The following is a 20,121-nucleotide window of genomic DNA, read 5'->3' on the forward strand; positions in this document are numbered from 1 at the left end:
GGTTAGAGACAACTTGCTCTGGCCCAAGAAAGTACTCTCCAGCTCTTAGCCACTTCACATGAGACTAATGGTTGAAGTAGAAGGAAGAAGCCCTAAGGCCGTGGACCACGCCCTTCTCTATCCAAGAGAGGAAAATGAGATCCAAAGAAGGACAAATCTGGCATTGTTAAAGGTCATGGAGACCAAAAGGTCTATGGGGACCTAGGGCATTCGTTTCCTGGCCCCTTGTCCAATGCCCTCTTCAGAACACCTTGTTGCCACCCTACTGACAGATGGTGAGTACAGTGTCCAAGACAGGCTTTAGAATAGGACTTGGACAAAGCTCACTGTCAGAAGTGTCTTCAGTAATTGCAACCTGAACCTGCCTGTTAGCAGTTTACATTCACATCTTCGAGTTCTGTCCTTAAGCAAGTTAAGAGCGTCTGATCATCTGCCTTTCTATAACAACCTTCCTGACACTGAAGGGTGAGTATTCAATTATCCCTCAACCTTCACTTCGCCAGCACAGCCATAGTCTCACATGCATGTCTCATTTTCTCAGAAGTAGAAACAACCATGATCATAACAGCCCCATAACCTTGGCCCGGGGGGTGCTGGCCCCATCATCCAGCTGTTTCTTCCATCACTCAGCAGCGCCTGCAGTTTTCACTCATAAGACAGTGCTCTGGCAGAAGGAACAGTGGGGATAGTCTGGGTTGAGTCAATCTTGTTGTAGATACTCTGCCCACTCCCACATTCCCAGAAGCCTTGGATCACTCAACTGGAGACCACAGCTTTAGCCCGATTTCAGGCAGGGGGTGTAAAATATCTGCTTTTTAAGGACTGTTCCCAGTGGCCTTGAATCTTTCCTGATCCACATCTCTATCAATAGAAGGACTTTAGTCATGTGCCCCCTATATATCTATTGAAGTATTATAATGTCTATTGAAATATTTAATACCTATTTAAATAAGCTATCTATTAAACAAAAGATATTGAAATAATATCTATTGTTATTTCAATAGAAATAATATCTGTGGAAATATTTATAAGGACACACATGTGCTCTATACAAATCAGTTATGTACATGATACAGCATTCACAAAAATAAGAATTTTTAAAGGACAAGGCAAAAAGCTAACCTGAATGGCAATGCTAACAGTTTCTTCCCTGGTCCTACTGGGCCAATATGCACAGTCCTTTCTTCGGCGAACACTTGGTCCATCACAGTCTTTGAACTGAAGTCACAAACTGGCAGCCTACAGGCCAAATATGGCCCACAGATGTGTTTTGTTTGGCCTATACAATATTTTCTTAGCTTTCTATTAGTTCCCAAAACTTAAAAATTGGACAAGTTTACATAAAAATCTAGAGTTTTTTAATCCATTTTATTCAGTGCTTTATCCCAGGTGCCTGATGCTTAGCAGGCACTCAACAAATATTTAATTGAATTTCCAGCTTCTCTCAAAAAAATCAGTCTGGCACTTCTTCTTGGAAATAATCACTTGGAGCTGAGTAGTGATTACCACCTTTAGCAGGGCATGGGCTCATCAGTCCTGAAACACAGTCCCCACCACTCCCTATTGCCCCATATTCAACCAGCTTCTCTCATGCCTGGCCCCTACCAGTATCTGAACAATTGCTTTTGCCTTAGGAGTTCCTGGTTATGTGATGGCCTTGGTCATCCTCCATGAGATCAAACAAAATCAATATTCCATCTGGAGTCCAAAGACATAGGTTTGAGTCTGATTCTGCCAATTACCATCCTTGGGGAATTTGCTTTCTGAGGCATAATCTCCTAATCTGGAGAATGGGAATTGCAATACCCTTTTCACAGGTTGTTTGAAAATCAAAATAAACGAAATAATATCTGTGTGCTGTTTTGTAAATTATAAAGTGTTATGGAAATTAGAAAACACCATTATTACAGCTGTTATTTGTCCTGGAAAAGGACTAGCTGAGGTGATGGGGATGAAGACTCCTAATGTCACCCCCCAGAGCTGATTACACTCCCCTGTGTTAACCATGTCTCCTATATACCCACCTCCCAGTCCTACCCATCCACCACTTTGGATGTCAGGTATAACGGGAAGACAAATGAAGAGACAGGCCAAAGAATAAGGGAGAAGCCACCACCCTAAGGTTGAGTTCAATTTCTCCTAATAATATTTACTCCTTTGTTTAACTCTTCCTTATTTCGAAGTCACTTATGCTTGTGACTTAATTCACTACCAATCCCAATGCCTCACTCCCAGAGACCAGCAGTGTCTACAGCACCTTTCCACATCTAATCCTAAGAGCCAATGCCTACAACCTCTGTGTCTGTCTCCTTGAGTCCAGACCTGTCGTGGACGTCTAATCTTGGTATCCACCCCTTGAAAATATGCACATGAGAGCTTTCCTCTTCCACCTTTTTATCAGCAGGGAGACTAATTCTGTTACATGGAAGACTAGCTTCCCAGTCACACCTTCCCCGCTACACACACACACACACTCTTCTCCCTTCTGGCTCTCCCATAAATGTTTGCCAGCTATAGGCCGAACCATATAAAATTGCCAACATTCAGCCATTTCTGATGCAAGGAAAGGGGCAATTTTATATGGCTCAACTTAATACATGTCATCCAGAGACCCAGGCTTGGGGGCTTCTGTGATCCCTGAATATTCCTATTTTTAAGCCAAAGCCAGTTGTTCTTGTCCATTTCTTGTGGTGATTGCAAGGAGGCTCTGAGAAAAATTCTTCAGCATCTCGAATATGCTGGGGGCGTTCCTTCCTCAGAGAGCTGAGCTACAGTTGCCAGACAATTCTGTGAACTAGAAACCCTGGTAAAAATGTGTATTCTAGTTCAACAGATTCTTGACTCTTCAGTTTCTCTCCTGCTCCCTGAGGGGATAAAAATCACAAAATACACACTATGGGCTTAGGGTTGAAGAAGTGAAAGCCTTTGTCAGGAAACAGGGCATCACCTTCGGATCCCCCAAGTCCCGCCATCTTGGAAGTCCCACATTGCCCCTCTCCTTGTTCATTCAGCCCTTTATGAAAGAGCTTCCAAAATCCCCTACCTGTGGCTTATCTTGTTCTGTTTATCAGCAGGAGTTCTCCCCACCACCTGCCCCCTCATCTAAAGCCTCCCTCAACACCACACACTCTTCAGCCCAATGGAGGAGAGAGGAGATTCCAGGAATGCTGGGAGAATTCCCCCAACTGCCCACTAATGTCTGAAATGCTATATATTAGCAGAAGTCCCGTAGCATTAAACATTGTTCTCCCTCTCTTAGGGTCTCCTTTTAAAAGGCAAATTCCACACATATTGAGTGTTTCTGAAACTATTCCTCAGAATGCTAGTGTTCATAAAAAAGCAGTGCTTTGGTCAAATAAGTTTGGGAATCACTGCGTGCCACTGCTAGCCCATTGCAGAAATTTCGTAATACACAGCATCATATTAAAGGTTCAGAGAGACCTTGCATAAGGAAGCCTATTTAACTTTGTTTAATTTAGTGTTTCCTAAACTTATACAGCAAAGAAACTCCTTTTTTCATGAAATATGTCGTATCACCTCCTGGGCCTTTAGATCCCACAGAACACAGGTTGTGAAAGCCGTCTCTAACCCTTGAGGGAGAAGGAATGAGTTTAATCCTTCGCTTGCACAGTGGGTGTGTTGGGAGAGCAGGGCTTCTGAGGACCCTGGACCTCTTATTCACTCCCGCCACCTTGGAATGGAACATCACTCACACAGGCTCGCAAACGGCTTTCCTCTGCCCGGGACACATGCAATATCCGCAAAGAGCAAAGGATTCCCAGTGCTGTTCTAGCCTATCGCCCTCATCAGTCTGGGCCCTGAGGAATCCAACATGAGCCTCCAACAGACACAGTTAAGACAAGGAGATCCAAGAGGACTCCACCCAAAAGGGAGGAAATTGGGAGTCCAAGTATGATGCATTCTCTTTAGTCCCATTGCCCAATTTCGATTCGACACACCCTGGTCTCTAAACTCACGCATCAGGGCTTTAACCTAGTTCCGCCCAGGTGGGAGCCCCTTGAGCACCACGGAGAAACCACGGAGTCAGGGGGCCGACCCCGTGGCCAAGTGGTTAAGTTCGCGCGCTCCTCTGTGGCGGCCCAGGGTTCGGATCCTGGGCGCCAACACGGCACTGCTCGCGAGGTCATGTTGAGGCGGCGTCCCGCATGCCACAACTAGAAGGACCCACAACTAAGATATACAACTATGTACGGGGGCGGGGGTTGGGGAGATAAAGCAGAAAAGAAAAAAAAAAAAAGAGAGAAGAAACCACGGAGTTGGATCTGGTGCCTCCCTAGTCAAATTCCTTGTGATTCATCTGGATCCCACACGTTAGCGTTTCATTTTTTCTATTTTTTATTATTCTGTTTCATCTATGGAATTTATCTCCCCACCTAGAATGTAAGCTCCAGGAGACTTGAGGTCGTATCTTGTTTTTCCTCTGTTTCTCCCTACAGCATCTAGTCCTCAGTGATAGGTACAGAGGCAGCACTGAATAAACGATACCAAATTGTATTTAACAGAATCTTTTCTGCTTCTTATCCACCCCAGGAAGGAAAGGAGGTACAGTAGCGCAGCTCTCTTGACCCACCCCTGCTAACCGACTCACAGACTACACTCTGTCCTCCATTTCCATGGAGAAGGAAACCGGAAAAGCCCACAGCACATCGATTGCTCTCTCATGCCTGAATGCACTTCTGTTCCCACTAACTGAGTTGTTTACTCATCAAGAGTCAATCATATCCCCAAATCTGTCCATGCCAGTTGTATGTGTTACTACAGTTATATATTTCAAATAAAGTTACATGCTTGAGTCCCACTAGATTTGACATTCTCCATTTGCCCCTCCAGGTCCATTCTCCACCCTCTTCCAGCCTGCTCTGTGCCCCAGGAGGCTGACCTGTATGGACTGGATCAATTGGGCCTCCTTGTCCTCTGGCTTCTGGTTGCATTCAGACAATAGAAGGTATCAGTAGGTGATGGAAGGTGCGAGGAAAGAAAGGTGGGGCTTTTCATCCCCCTGACTCCCTCCTCGCAGGTTTTTGAGTTTGATAGTGGCTGAATTCCTCTAGAAAACACCATAGCACCTGCCAGGCAGCCGTCTCTTATAGCTGCCTGACAACCGTGCACGCAGGGATGGGAACAGCTTCCCTCTGTTGCTAGTTACTGCGTGTATCACCACTCCTTGGTTTCCCTCAACCCTGCCCACACCGTATAGCTCCTTTGCTAAACTCTTTTTAACCCTTCCTTCCAAGTGTACCATCTCCTTCCTACCTCCAGGATCCTGCCTGATCCACCTACTGACAATCATTTCTCCTACTCTTCTTTAACTGAGCCCCATTTCGTCCTAATTCTATGATTCCAAGAGCTTCAGGGAGCATCTCTCTCATGCCAGAGGGGGAAAAAGACAGGTCTTGAAGAGATTAGGTAACCAACCTAAAATCTCACAGCTCCAAAGTGGCAAATTGGGAAACTGTCTTAGCCTGGGTTGCCCAGAGAAAGCAAAGCCCTAGATGAAGACTTATGTGTGAGTAGTTTATTCAGGAATGTGATCCCAGGATCAGGATTAAGGGACAAGGGAAGTGAAACAGGGCAGAAGGGAGAGCTAATGCTAGGATGGGTTATTAAATTGACCATTGTTAAGGGAACTACATGCTTGATCCTGTGTCCATCTGAAAAACTTTATGATTTGTATCTTGGGATTGTCCACCTGAGGGAAGAAAGGGGAGGAGCGCTTAACCCATCAGCTCCCATCCCTCTTGGTTAAGGGCTGCCCACAGCCCAGGCATCAACTGCTCTGCACTTCCAAGTTGCATAGCAGGGAATGCCTAGTGGTTTCCCAGGTGTGATTCATCTTGTGCCATCAGGAAACCCAGGACAGATAGCAAAAGGTACACAATAGGGGTGTGAGGTGAGGCACGGACAGGTTATACCTTTGTGAAGTGGGGATGTACTCTGTGCAAGTGGTTTTCTTTGTCGACATTGCCCGCCCCTCCCTTTACCCCACCCCACCCTCTGCTCTTGTCTGCCGAGAGAAGCCTGCTCTTCATCCCAGGCCCAGCGCAAAGATTTCCTCCTTCCCGGCAGTGTTTCCTGACACTCCCAGAAATACTCCATCAGTCCCTTTTCTCTGGTTTCACCACTGGTGTTGCAATGACAACATCTACACTACACTCTGATGGCCTCAGGGCGCGTTTGCAAGTGGCTCTCTCTCTCTCTTGCTGGTCTCCAAAACTCTTGAGAGCAGGGACTGGGTCTCACTCATCTTTGTTCCCCCAGGGCTTTGCCCAGTGCTGGGCAGAGTGGAGACCTTGATCCATGTCAAGGCCACAGATCCTCTCTCGCTACCTCTCTTCCTCGTCACAGTAGTTCCCAGCTCTGGCTCAGTCACAGTTGGTCACCCGTAAGAGAAGGGTTTACACACAGCCCACTGGTTCCTCCTGAGAGTGCAAAGGTGTGGTGAGAACCCCCGGTTGGCAGTAGGAATTGGGCCTCATCGGTGGCCATGGGGAAGAGGTCAGTTGCAGAAAGCAGGCCTGAAGGAGACAGCTGGCTCCTAGGAGGGAGGGGCCGAGGAAGCGCAGTGTCAGAACACACACCGACTGTTCTTTCTCGGCGCAATACTCTGCCTGACCCCTCTGGCGGCCACACTGGCAGCTCTCCCAGCCTCCCACACGGGCATTCTCCTCAGGGCACTGCCCCACGCGCCTGTCCGACAGGCCCCAGGGCTGGCAGAGCCTCCCGTGGCTGAGAGTCCCCCGCGCCTTCTCCCCGAGCCCTTTCCAAATGAGCGCATCCACGCCGTGTTCCTCCCTGCCTCTCCCGCCCACATCTGGTCCTCCTGGGCTGTCAGTTCCGTTACCAGCCCCACCATCCTTCCAGCTTCCTTGCTAGAAACCTCCCATCAAACTTGCCCTCTCCCTTCCTTCTCCTCCGCGGCCACCTCCTGCCATCAGCCAGAAGCCCTGCCCATTGGACCCCTGCAGTGGCCTTAACTGGCTGCTGCTGGGCTTAACAGGTCCCCATCTCTCCTCATGTGGACCACATCAGTGTAATAGCTTCCTGACCAGGCTTTCCTTCTCTGCTCTCTGATCCTTTCCATCCATCCCGTCAGAATCCTCCTCCTAAAATAAAAACCATCCATGTCCTCCAGACCTCCACTCTCCCCCATTTCCCACAGGGGAAAACCAAAAGCCAGCTCCCTACACAAGTATCCACGTTGCTCCGAGACCTGACCCCCACTTCCCTTGGCTGCCTCCCCTTTGCTGGAACATGCCACCCACATTCCCATAGGAGGCCTTGTCTCTGCCTCCCGTGTTCCCACCCCCCACACTTGGGCTTTAAACATCACCCCTTCTGTGCAACCCTGGGGGCGGGCTGCCCTCCTCACCCAGGATGCCTGGGTCACACTCAACTCCCACACACTCACTGTGCCTCAGTTTCTTCATCTATAAAATGGGATCACAGTGCTGCCTACCAGTTGTTGAGCAGATGAAATGAGATGCTTCGTTGCAAGCATGCAGCCCAGAGCCTGGCACACAGCTCTCTCTCTCCTCCCTTGGTGGTGGGGCGTTGTCTCCCAGGCAGATCTCATCGGCCCTGCCACCCCCCTCCAACCACATTCTGCCTGAATCTCTAGTATGGGGATTAATTCTTTGGCTCTGTAACAGGATTGCTTTTGCCCATGGACGCCTCACTCAGAAGACACAGGAATCAAGTCTGGCTTACCCGTTGCCTCCCCAGTCCTGTCACGAGCAGGTCCCACGAAAGATTGTTGAATTCCTCCTGTGCCTCCCTCTAGATCTGCCACCCCACCCACTCCCAACAAAAGCCTCTTTAATTCTGACTCCAGAAGTTGTGTGTGCAAATGTAAGAGGGTGCTTGTGAGTGTGAGCATGTGTGAGCATGTCTGTGTGAGAACGAGTGTGAGTGCATGACAAATGTGTGTGAGAATGTGTGAGTGTGCAGAGAGTATGAGAAGGTGCTGTAGATGCGTGAGTATGTGGGGCAGGCTGCTCTCCAGCATGAATTCTGGAGCGTCCCTGTCCCCTGACTGTCCCTACAGTCAAAATCTCTACATGTCTGTCAACAGTCAGAACACAGTCAGGAAAAGCTACAAAACATTTGTTCAACTGGTTTCCACCCCCTCATGACTCGGCGGGCTGGGAACCGGGGGAGTGTGCCCTGCCCACACACTACGATCAGTTCATGTGTAATGAGCAATCGCTGCGTGCCAGGCATTTCACTCATTAGCAACAAATAAATTCCCAGAGGTAGTGACTCTTATCATTTCCACTTTTCAAATGAAAACACTAAGGCACGGAGAAGTTAAATCACTTGCCCAGAGTCACACAGCTAGTCAGTGATGGGTCCCGGATTCAATCCAGGAAGGATGACAATAATGCCTGCGTGTGTAACTACTAGATTTACTGCCAGAAATGGCTGTTTCAGGCTTCTGTCCCACTTTCATGCTGCGGAGATCTGAGACATAAAGCATGTGCGTGTGTATATGGCTCAGTAACCAAGAGATGAAAATGGGGCAACTTGGGCAGGACCTGGAAGAAAGAACAGAAGCACAGCAGCCAAAGATGGGTCTCATGGGTCTCGAATGTTCAACCACATAGGTGTCCACAAAGCACCCCCACTGGCTTGGAGCCGAGTGTAAGTGACACGGGCCTGGAGGATCAGCCTGACACCAAGGGAGTGCCAGTTGGACCGTAGGCTGCAGCAATTTGTTCCTGGTTGAAGCCAAGCCCCTGGGAGTTGTGGGGTCAGCAGATACCAGGACAGGGCGGGGCTGCAGAAGCCCAAACTAGCAATCCACCCATTACTGGCGCAACTGGTGCGTCCAGAGGGGCTGCAGTCGTGATTCTCAAGACAAGGCTCAAAGGGCACGGACAGCAGGGTCCCCGCAGAGAGCTCAGAAAATTGCAGATTCCTGCGCCCCACCCTACTGGACCACAGTATCTGGCACGTGACCTCGAAATCTGCATTTTTCACAACTCCTCTGGTGATTGAGATCAGCTCTCCAATCTGAGAACCAAGGCCCTGCAGAAATGTGTAGCGGGCTGTCTTAGATGGTTCCCCAGAAGCAGGCCCTGAGAGGAGGGTTTTTACGCGATGATTTGTCATGGAAGTGTTCCCCCAGGAAGGCAGAGAAGGAAACAGGGGGAGGATCCCAGCCAGGATTCGGGTCAGAGGAAGCGCTGAAGAGGGTGTGACTCCGCAGGATAAGTCATGATTCCAGGGTCAGCCACACAAGTCCTTCAAGTACCAAGATCACATCTAAGACTTTTTGTTGATTTTTTGGTCAAAAGTAGGTTTTTACCTGTGAAATTAGTGATGTGTTTATTAGCATGAAGAATGATGGAAATGGGTTCTTTTTGTGAAATTAAAGAAAGCACAATGTGTAAATTGGCTAAAATAATTTAGAAACACTCCCCACCTTGAGTGACGAGGGTGTAAGAACCCCAGAAGACCTCGGCCTGTACCTAGGATGGCTTGTGGGACTCGGGCCCTGAGTGGTCCCGGGTCCAGCCTTTAGTCAGGAGGATTCCTTATGGCCTGGTGCTGATGACCAGCATAACAGGAGCCCGCCTTCAGGACTGTGTGGGTTCTGTCTTGAGCAAACATCGGAGGTCCAAGTATCCACAGGACAGAGCGGGGCCTCATTTAGGCTAACAGAGCAGATGTGTAATCATGCCTGTCCAACCGTGAATGCTTATGTGACAACTCTGTTACAAATCCGGCCCAAGCCTTGCTTTCATTGGAACGAGAAGGAACAGCCGACCTCACCCAACCCGAGCTTCTTTGGCTTGAGCAGGTTGACTCAGGTTGGCTGTGACGGAGGTGACAACCTGGGAGTGATACACTTACCAGGAATGAGCAATCGCAACTGTGGGTAGGGCTCCCTAGACTACCCGCCTCCGACCACCAAGGAGCTCATTAAAGAGTAACTTCCTGGGCCCCTCCCGAGACCAGTGGAACCATAGTCATTGAGGGTGGGGGAGAGATTGGCAACTGGCCTTTTTCAGAAAGCACCCCAGTGATTTTCTGCACACTAAAATTTATGGAACATTGCTAAGAGAATTTCTTCTCACTTCCCCCTCCCCACCCCAAGGTCAAGGCCCACAGCTGGTGTGGTGGGTCTCCAGAGAATGGGTATCACCCATTGATTGCATCTCTAGATCTACTTCTGATAAGGGGAGAGCCATCCATGAGGTGGAAGTTGTCAGAAATAGGGGGGCTGGAGTTTTGTGAACTCTACTATTAAGAATTTGAGCAGAAGGGGCCAGCCCCAGTGGCCTAGTGGTTAAGTTTGGCACGCTCTGCTTTCGGTTCGGTTCCTGGGCACAGACCTACACCACTGGTCTGTCAGTGGCCATGCTGTGGTGGCAGCTCATGTACAAAATAGGGGAAGATTGGCATAGATGTTAGCTCAGGGTGAATCTTCCTCAGCAAAAAAAAAAAAAAAGAAGAAGAATTCAAGCAGGAGGATGCACCTCCCATTGGCCACCTGATGCCCACTCCCCAAGCCAGACCCTGCTCTGCCCACCCTGAAAGCACACCCATGCCCGCCATGGCCACCATTCAGCTGGGAGAAAGATGGTACCTGGTGGAGAGCATAGACTTTGAGGAATACGTGAAGGCGGTAGGTGTAGCAATGGCTCTGTGACAAATGGATGTAATGGTCAAACTAGATGTGTCACCTCTGCTGACAACAGCCCCACCATAAAAACTGACAAGACTTTGAAACAACACAGGTTTCTCATAAACTGGGAGAGGAGTTTGAAGAAACTACAGCTGATGGCAGGAACACTCAGATCTGCAACTTTACAAACGGTGTGTTGGTTCAACACCAGGAACGGGGTGGGAAAGGAAAATACAACAACAAGAAAAGTGGAAGATGGAAAATTAGTGGCGGGATGCCTTATGAACCGAGTCACCTGTCCTCAGATCTATGAAAAAGCAGAACGAAAGTTTCCTCACCACTTTCGACAGCAGTTAGCTGTGAGAATGCAAAGTTCAGTGCAAATCGCCATATTGTTGATTTTTTTTCATTGCTGTGTTCAATTACCTTTATCACAAACATTTTACACGCAACCATTTTAAAGTCTTGGTTTAATTAGGATCAACCCTTTGATTAGTAAATAGAAGTGTTTTTGCTTAAAAAAAAAAAAAGAATTCAAGCAGGAGGCAAGCACCCAACAGAGCTTCTAGCTATTATCCCAACAGGAAGCTCTCACACAGGTATATGCTTGTGGGACCTTGTGAAGTTCTAAAATCCTTATAACTTCTCCCACATCTAGTAAGACAAAGATGCAGGCAGGTAGGGTGGGAGATGATGGGTTTGTCTTTGGTGACAGTGAGGAAACTGGCAAAAGCCAATCTTTGCTAAGGGAGAAGCAGAGCAAGGAATAGAATGGGGGGGGTGATAGCTCCCCAAAACAGAGAGTGGAGGGAGCTCATCAAGAACAAAGAAATTAGGAGCTGCCATCGCTATGCAGGGACCCTGGGCAAGGTCTTGGGCCATGTGCTTCCCTTTCCTGACCCCTTTATTTCTCCCAAGAAGCCAAAGGTCGTGTCTAGTTTTTCTCTTTACAGATAAGGAAACTGAAACCCAAGGGGTCCAGTGACCTATGCAGGTCAGCGAGCCGGAAAGTGGCAGAGTCCTGGAGGTGCCCTGCCTCAGAAGTGTTCCAGGCACAGGAGAGACACGCCAGAGGCCTCGAAGAGGGAGCGGGCCAGGGAAGCTCGAGAACCGAGGGGAGAACAACGAGAGTGGAGCACAGACAGCGAGGGGACAGTGGGAGGGGCAGGACCTGGGAGAGAGGCAGCCCTCCCTTGAAGAGAAATCTTTAAGAACACGAACCAAGCGTTGTTAAACAGCTACATGCCCAGCTTTACAAGAGGTGCTCTCTCCCCTCCCTTAGACTCTGATCAAGGGGAAGAAAAAAGAAAAAAACCCGTCTTCCATGAGGGCCCAGTTACAAAGTTGACACACAGCAAATCCTGGAGCCCGAACCTGCAAGCTCAGCAGCCTCCAGGCCCAGTCGGCTTCAGATTGCAATGCTTGGAAAGGCAGGCCAGGGCTCCACGCTCCGCTCTCCTTCCTTCCTTCCTTCCTCTCTTTTTCTTGCTTTTATTTTATTTAATTGAATATAATTGACTTAAAACACTGTGTAAGTTTGAGGTGCGCATCGTGTTGATCCGCTACACTCATATGTTGCAATGTGATGACCACCACAGCGTTAGCTAAGACCTCTACCACGTCACATAATCACCATTTCTTTTCTGTGGTGAGAACACTTAAGATCTAGTCTTTTAGCCGCTTTGAAGCATAGAGTACAGTACTGTTGACTATAATCACTATGTCGTGCATTAGGGCTCCAAAACTTATTCACCTTCCACTTGCAACTTTGTACCTTTAACAACACCTCTCCTACCGGCAGCTCCTGGTAAACACCATGCCGCTCTCTGTCTCTACGTGTTTGGCTTTTTCAGATTCCACATATAAGCGATATCATACAATATTGGTCTTTGTCTGACTTATCTCACTAAGCATAACGCCCTCAAGGTCCACTTCTGTTGTTACAAATGGCAGGATTTCCTTCTTTCTCATGGCTGAATAATATTCTATTGTATATATATATGTGTCTGTGTGTATGTATTACGTTTCTTTATCCATTCATCCCTTAACAAACACTTAGGTTGTTTCCATATCTTGGCTGTGGGGCATTTGGATGTCTTCTCTGGAAAAATGTCTATTCAGTTCCTCTGCTCCTCTTTTTAACCAGCTTCTTTGTTTTTTTGTTATTGACTTGTGTGAGTTCTTTACGTATTTTGGATATTAACTCCTTATCCAATACGTGGCTTGCAAATATTTCCTTCCATGTTGTGGGTTGCATGTTCATTTTGTTGATTGTTTCTTTTGCTGTGCAGGAGCTCTTTAGTTTGATCTGGTCTTTTTTCTTTCTTTTATTCATGCATGTAGCAAATATTGCTGACACCCACTGAGATAGACACTAAGAAAACAATTTCCCAAGCATCTTCCCTTCCATAATGTCCTCTGGTCCTGATATCTACCCCAGGAAGCGTGAAGCATCACTATTCCCATTTTAAACGATGGGGAAACTGGCGGAGGTCCCCCAGCTGGTCACTGACCATGTGTGGACTTGAACTCAGATCTCTCTAAGTTCAAATGCCTTATTTTTTGTTCCTTTTTCCATACCCTATAGTCTCATCCTCACCTTTTCCTTTCTGAGGCAGCTGTTGGACAAACTCAGGCCACCACATGAGCTCCATTCCCACCCCTGCCAAGACTGCCATCAGAGGAGGGACAGGCCAGGACAGTGAAAGAGCTGTTTGGCAGGCCATCGTAAGTGTCCCAGATCATGGGCCAGGCCATTGCTGGGTTCCAGGATGAGCTAAATCTGCACTGCCCACCCCCATTCCCCACCCCCCCCCCACCCCCGGGGCCAAAAGATGGCAGGGAAGCAGGACACCAAAGGAAAGAGCACACTAACCACCTGCAAATCTCATACTTGAGAGGTGTGAAGACTGCGAACAAGAACACAGTGTATACCCACTGGGCCAGCAGCTGGGCACAGTCAGAGGAAGCTACCAGAGGGGCAATTAATGGGAGAGAAGAAAGGAAGACTGGGAGGTGGCGAGAGCTTACCGAAAAGGATCCGGATATGGAATTGAAGGTGGGGGTCAGGCGCCACTCATTGAAAGACCAGCAGGATGAGCCTGGTTTGAAGACTTTTCAGCATCACCAGACCCCGGCAGGGAGGGCTGACCACCCCAGCGCTCCTGCAGGGAGTCAAGGTTGGACTGAGGGAGAGAGTTCCTGCCACCGCCTCAGAGAGCTGAGGGGACCGACATGGGAGGGAAGACGGACGAGACCTACTTCTGAGCGGAGGCTCGGCGATGGGGGCAAGGCGAGGAGCACTCTGGCCTGAAAGATGCATTTGGCAGCAGCATCTAGATCCAGGGCTTCACCACGTGCTCGTTTCTGTTTCTGTGATGACAAAGATAAACAGGGAGGAAAACAAACCAATGAAACATGCAGAACTCCTCTGTCACCTCCCTTGACCCGGTAGAAAGCAGCCCCACTGGGAGACAGGAGGGCTGGAGAGAGCACAGGGGCAAGTGCGATATAGGGCTCCAAGATTCACCCCGGATTCGGGAAGATCACCCCCACCGCCTGAGCAGTAGCTGGTGGCCAGCCCAGCCTCTTCCCACTCCCACCTCTGGCTTGGGAAAATGATCAGGATAAGCTGCCCCAGAGCCAGACGCCAGCACAGGTCATCCAATCTCTGGCAGCCACGGCCTGCCCCCTTATCTCTGCAGCTGTTAGGCAGCCTCGGCAAGAACAGGCTCTGGTTACAGAGTATAAACAGGCCGCAGAATCAGCCGGCTGTGGCTGGCACACGCCCTTGGCTCTTCTGCCTTGGGGGGATGGGAATGCAGAGGGGGAGCTGGAGGAGCGATTCGCAAGGTGGGCCGCTCCCTCTCTGCTCTCCACCTCCTCCTCTCCTTCTGCACACATCTGAACGTTCTCCAGGGACTACAAATCTTCCTTTCCCGGGTTAGCCATGCGTCCAGGTCCCCATGACCTCGATGCGGGCTGCGATACACATGAGCAGCCCATCCTACAAGTCTGTCAGGTCAGAATTGCGTTGCTTTTGGCCAAACGCCACCCCATCATCTCATGCGTATCTGTCTTCCTTCCAACCCTAACGGTGGGAGGGAAGGTTTGCACCTTTTTGGCTCTGTGAGTCACCTGTTGCACCCAAAGTGGTGTCCTATATCTTTGGAGTGTTCAACTCAGAACCGTGGACAACCTGAGCGTGCTCAGCAGGCGCTTCCAGGGTCAACTTCCAGGGCTAACTTTGCAAACCCAACAGAAGGATCCTCTCTCTTCTCTGAAAGAGAAACCAAAAATCCAAGGCCGGTCTTCCTACCAAAGGCCCTCCCTACATCCTCCAGATCCAAGGACTGCTGGGCTGCGACTCTTCTGCCCGGTGGCTGAGAACTTGAGAGCCAATGACATCCCAGGGGCCCAGCCAGGTCTATGAGTTCTGAACACACTGTGCATACCCCAAACAGAGTAGAAGAAACCACTGGAAGCTGAACCAAATAGTATTGATCCAAGCAGCTTGATCAGCTATCGAAAGGGCAGAAAGACTGGCTTGACTCAACCTCAGCAGCACCTCAAGGGTCCTAACTGAGATGCTTGTGGAATTTTCTCCGTAGCACTTACTTAACAATTATTACAAGGGCTGGCCTGGTGGTGCCGCGGTTAAGTGTGCACATTCCACTTCGGCGGCCCGGGTTTCGCCGGTTCGGATCCCGGGTGCGGACATGGCACCACTTGGCACACCATGCTGTGGTAGGCGTCCCACATATAAAGTAGAGGAAGATGGGCACGGATGTTAGCTCAGGGCCAGTCTTCCTCAAAAAAAAGAGGAGGATTGGCAGTAGTTAGCTCAGGGCTAATCTTCCTCAAAATAAAAACAAAAAAATGAGCAGAGGGCCTTCAGAAACTGATGTCAGGTAGAAAACAACACCTGGAGGGAAAGCTCAGAAAGAAGAGGAGGCAGGGGACAGAAGAGAGACTTCGACAGACGGAGCCATGGGGTCTGAAGGAGGCCCTCTGTGTTTCCAGCGAGGCCAGGCGAGGCTAGGCTGGAACTGTGCGGGTCAGGTATGCAGCCACCAAAGTATCTGGTCTCCATCTAATTTATGAAGTCAGTTTGTGTAGATTTGCAGGGTTGGGGGGGGGGGTGTATGTGCTTGAACTTGGCTGACTTGAAACGTCCTTCTTGGAAGGAGAAATTTCCTTCTCTTTAAAAGATGTTTACTGATTATATACAAAGGAAAGAAAACTTTATATATCACAAACCTACACTATGTACAGCAATAAATACCCGGGGATCGGGCCATTGCTCCCCTTCCTGGATGATAGTTTAGCAATAAATCCTGCACACAGCAGGGATGGGCACCAGGGCCTCTGCCCTGCCCAGAGGTCAGGCCCCTTGACCACCTGCCACTGAAGTGCGGGGTACCTGGGCCTCGCCTCACATCCAAACCCCAGCTCTTCCTCGCTTAGATCCTTAACAACCCCCTGTGCAGACACACACTTGTGGAAACACACTCACACACAACGTGCTTAATAAATGCACATTGAATGAAGACACTTAGTTACAGATTTAAGGAACTGTTCACCTATTCAACAATTATTGCATACCTATAACATGCAGGGACTTGTGTTAAAATTAGACCAATGGCACAAATTCATCCACTAGAACAGAGAAAACTTGATTTAGGACTGTTTAGCAATTTAATCGAAGAGCTAAACTATTTTTAAAATAGCCCTGAATGATGATGTTTTTTTCCTACACTCGGACAGTCAGGCACGCGGGCCTTGGCATAAAAATGTTCTTGAGATCCAAGGGGGTGAAGCATGCGGCTAAAGAGACCTTCAGGCACTTCCAGTCCTTTCTGCACTCCTGGAAGGTTTTTAAGGAAAAAAAGAAGAAGAAAATAAAATGACACATCCTTTGGTTTCGATAGCACCCTCTGTACTTGTACTTATCTCTTAGACGTGGTTGGCCAAAAAGTCTGCTAAAAATATAATGAAAGGGAGGCGGTGGAGTGTGGGGAGAGAGAAATAAAACACTAACCCTGTTCATTTCTGCCTGCCTCCCACCACAAATTCACCACAACATTTAAGTGTAGCTCCATCTGCCCCTCTTCTCAGTCCCTTTTTGGCGCTTGACTGTTATTTTTTCAATAAAAGGGAAAAGTACTCTCATTCTATTCTTTCTACGGGGCTCCAGAGTCTCGGAGACTGAGAACATCTCTCTAGCCTGAAGCGGGTCTGAAGTCTTCTGAGATCACTGCTTCCCCGGAGGTAAGTGTGGTAGCCGGAAGATCAGCCCATTTTGTGGGTCACGGAGGCCAACAGATCCCAGAGGTATCCGGGAATGAGCTTCATAGGCTTCCAAGGGCCCAGCCAGCTGAGAAGAGCCAACTGTCCTGTTTCTCAGCTTCCAGGATCTGTTCATCCACGTCGTCACTGGAGTTTGCCCAAAAGGAAGAGAGGAGGAGAGCCCAGGAGGAGCGGTCCGGTAGCCGGGTGGTTCGCTCATTGGGTTCCTTGGAGCGGCTTTCGCTCTTCCCTTTCAGCCAAACCCAAAGGTTACTGGAGCAGGCCGGCCTGCTTGGACCAGGAGAGCTGAGTCATCCACGGGACAGGATAGCAGCAGCTATAAATTATCCTGTGTTTAAGGATGGCTTTCTCAAACCCCGGCTTTGGGCTGGGAGTCTTTATTTATATCTCTCACAGGAATATTTTTCAAACTCATGACAGTGCACTCTGCATGGCTTTGGGGATACTCCAAGCACCTGGTCTCCTCTATAAGGAGCCATGCAGGCAAGAGGCCCCCAGAGGCCCCGGGCCTGGACTCCAGATCGGCTCACACTCACCCACATGTACATCCCTCGCAGCCAAGCCAGACCTCCTTCTCGTGCATGCAAGTATGTCCACCTATGCTGGCCCGGCGTCAAATGCAGACACACAGATACATTCAGAGACATACACACCCTCACACACACACATACACACACACACTCTCCGAATGCAAACTATTGGGGACCCACTGTTCTCTGCACATCTCAGAGACAGCCTCTGCTCACGATGAAACACGCACACACAGGAATTACTGCTCAGGCTGAGGGGCCTTCAGGGGTCAGACGCCCACCTCTCTGGCTCAGGAGCATTTGGCAAGTGACTGACAAGTTTTTATCTCCTTTGGTAACTTGGTGTCATGTTGTTGTTGTTGCTTGTGCCTTAACGTGGTGCGTAGAGAGGTACCATAGAAGAGAAGCTCCAAACAGTTCACAGCCTTGAGATGGATTCCTCAGGCAGAGTGCTCACAGGTCAGAGTGAAGGAGCCATGCAGATGGTCCTCCGTCTCTGATTATTGGGAAGAGAAGCAACCTTTGTTGGGAGGAGGAGAAAGATGGAGTAAGGCTGTCTCTCCCACTAATAAATCCTTACTCCTTTAATCCTCTGTAGCCCACACTTACACGCTTTCTGCAGCTTCCACCTCCCTTGCCTTTTCTTTTTTCTTCCCTGCTTTGTAATTAGACAATTTTGTGTAGTTTGGTAAATTACTGGTTGTTATTTATTTATTTCCCTTGGTTTATTCACCATTATCTGTTCTTTTCAGAGTCTCTGCAAGACAGAAAGAGAGAACCTCATTCTTCCCATTGTGCTGAGAGAGGCACAGAGAAAGACAAAACCATCGCCTGGGGTCACAGAGGGCAGTGGCTGTGATGGATCTGAGGCCAACTCCATCCCCAGACCCTGCCTAGCAACTTCCTTCTAGGACGAAGGACCCAGGACATGTCACGGTCCCTCTAATTCATCCAGCCCAACATCTGTCCTCTGAACCCTGTGCACACTCATCCAGATGGCACAGAACGGCCACCTTTCTGGGAAGCAGAATTCTCCAAGGCTTTGAGGCTAGGTCTTATGGGATTGTCCCCACCTGTCAGTAGAAGGGATGGTTAGGGCCCAATATGGCGCAGCATTGACCCTATTGTTGATAGAACCAGAAGGTCAGAAATTTGCAAAAATGTCAAAGTCCTACATTAGGTCACAGAGCAATTCTCCAGTTCCTCCCTGTCCCACCCTGTCTCCTCACTCCTCTGAAGCACCTGCTGTTTACACACCTTTCCCACTCTTATCCCACTATCATCTCTAGCTATCTTCCAAGCACGGATATATACAAGGAACCCCTTCCCCACCCCTAGAGCATCAAACCTTCTTTCTCCCACTACTGAAACATCACTGGAATTTCCACTTCCCAGGCTAGTTTTTCCAGACAGATTTTGTTATCGTTGTGATTGTTGTTGCTGTTTTTCTCTAACTTCACAGAGCACGGATTCTGGCCACATTTGCCCCAGGTAAATGTTCGGACATTATCTGTCCATGTCTGTTCCATGGTTGCCATTCAGTTGTGTTTTCCTGCAAGAGAGTGTGTGCTGGGTGGCTTTCACACATTCCTCCAGATCCTCCCTCCAACCTTGCCCCTGCTCTGGGTCTCAGGAGGCGATCTTGATGGACCACATCAAGGAGCTCCCTTGCCCTGTGGTTTTCATCTGGATCCAGCCAGTGGGAGGCACCATCCAAGGGTCAAAGACAAGGGAGACAGTGCAGCCCGAGGAGCGAGTCCCCAGCCCTGTCCCGGGTCGACCAGCCTCCTCTGCAGAAGTCACGCCATCCTCTCCGTAGACCTACCGCATTCGTTTCCTGTGGTTGCTGTAACAAATTACTATGAACGTGGTGGCTTACAATGACAGAAATTTATTCTCTCACAGTCCTGGAGGTCAGAAGGTGGTACCAAGGTGTCGGCAGGGCTGTGCTCCTTCAGGAGGCTCTGCAGGAGAAGCTGTTCTCCGCCTCTTTTGGCTTCCAGTGGCTGTCAGTGTTCCTCAACTTGTGGCCCCACCACTCCAGTCTCTGTTCCTGTGTTCACATTGCCTCCTCTTTTCCTCTGTCTTTTCTTCTGTCTGTCTCAAAGCCCCTCTGCCTTTCTTTTATAAGGATACTTGTCAATGAATTTAGGGCTCACATGGATAATCCAGGATAATCTCCTTATCTCAAGATCTTTAACTTAATTAGATCTGTAAAGACTCTTTTTTCCAAATAAAGTAACATTCACAGGTTCCAGGGGTTAGGACGCGGACTTATCTTTGGAGGGGCCACCATTCAACCCACTATCCCACTCATTCTGGGTTCTAATAATTGCTCCCTCTCAATGCCGTTATAGGCCTAGGGGTTATGATGCTGCTATTAGCCTTGGGGCTTTGCACTGTCCCTGGTTGGGTCTTTATCCTTCCCACACCTTGTAAACAGTCTCTTTATTAAACTCTCTTCTAACTGCCTGGTTTGAATGCTGTCTGTTTCCTGCCAAGACTCTGACTGACGCAGGCATCTTGAGATAAAGGCATCATGGAAAGACTCTGTGTGAGGCACCCTATGCAGCCCCCAAAGCAAGGTTAGGGAAGTGAAAGATTTCTTATGATGACAACACAAATGATGAG

The 20,121-nt window shown here is 49.0% G+C and overlaps 1 long non-coding RNA gene and 1 pseudogene across 10 annotated transcripts in view; one reads left to right on the forward strand and one right to left on the reverse strand.

The window, feature by feature from the left end:
• The window catches only part of LOC123278507 (uncharacterized), an 88,250-nt gene extending 73,829 nt beyond the window's left edge, over window positions 1–14,421 (reverse strand). For 2 of the 10 annotated variants that reach the window (XR_011495572.1, XR_011495565.1), the window contains exon 1: window positions 13,682–14,421. This is a non-coding gene — a long non-coding RNA (uncharacterized lncRNA). The remainder of the gene's footprint in view (window positions 1–13,681) is intronic. The other 8 variants (XR_011495564.1, XR_011495571.1, XR_011495569.1 and 5 more) reach the window with 7 other exon arrangements.
• LOC106838463 (fatty acid-binding protein 5 pseudogene) lies at window positions 10,580–12,517 on the forward strand (annotated as a pseudogene).
• Window positions 14,422–20,121: the final 5,700 nt, after the last annotated feature.

This window comes from Equus asinus, chromosome 19 (assembly GCF_041296235.1).
Source record: "Equus asinus isolate D_3611 breed Donkey chromosome 19, EquAss-T2T_v2, whole genome shotgun sequence".
NCBI lineage: Eukaryota > Metazoa > Chordata > Mammalia > Perissodactyla > Equidae > Equus > Equus asinus.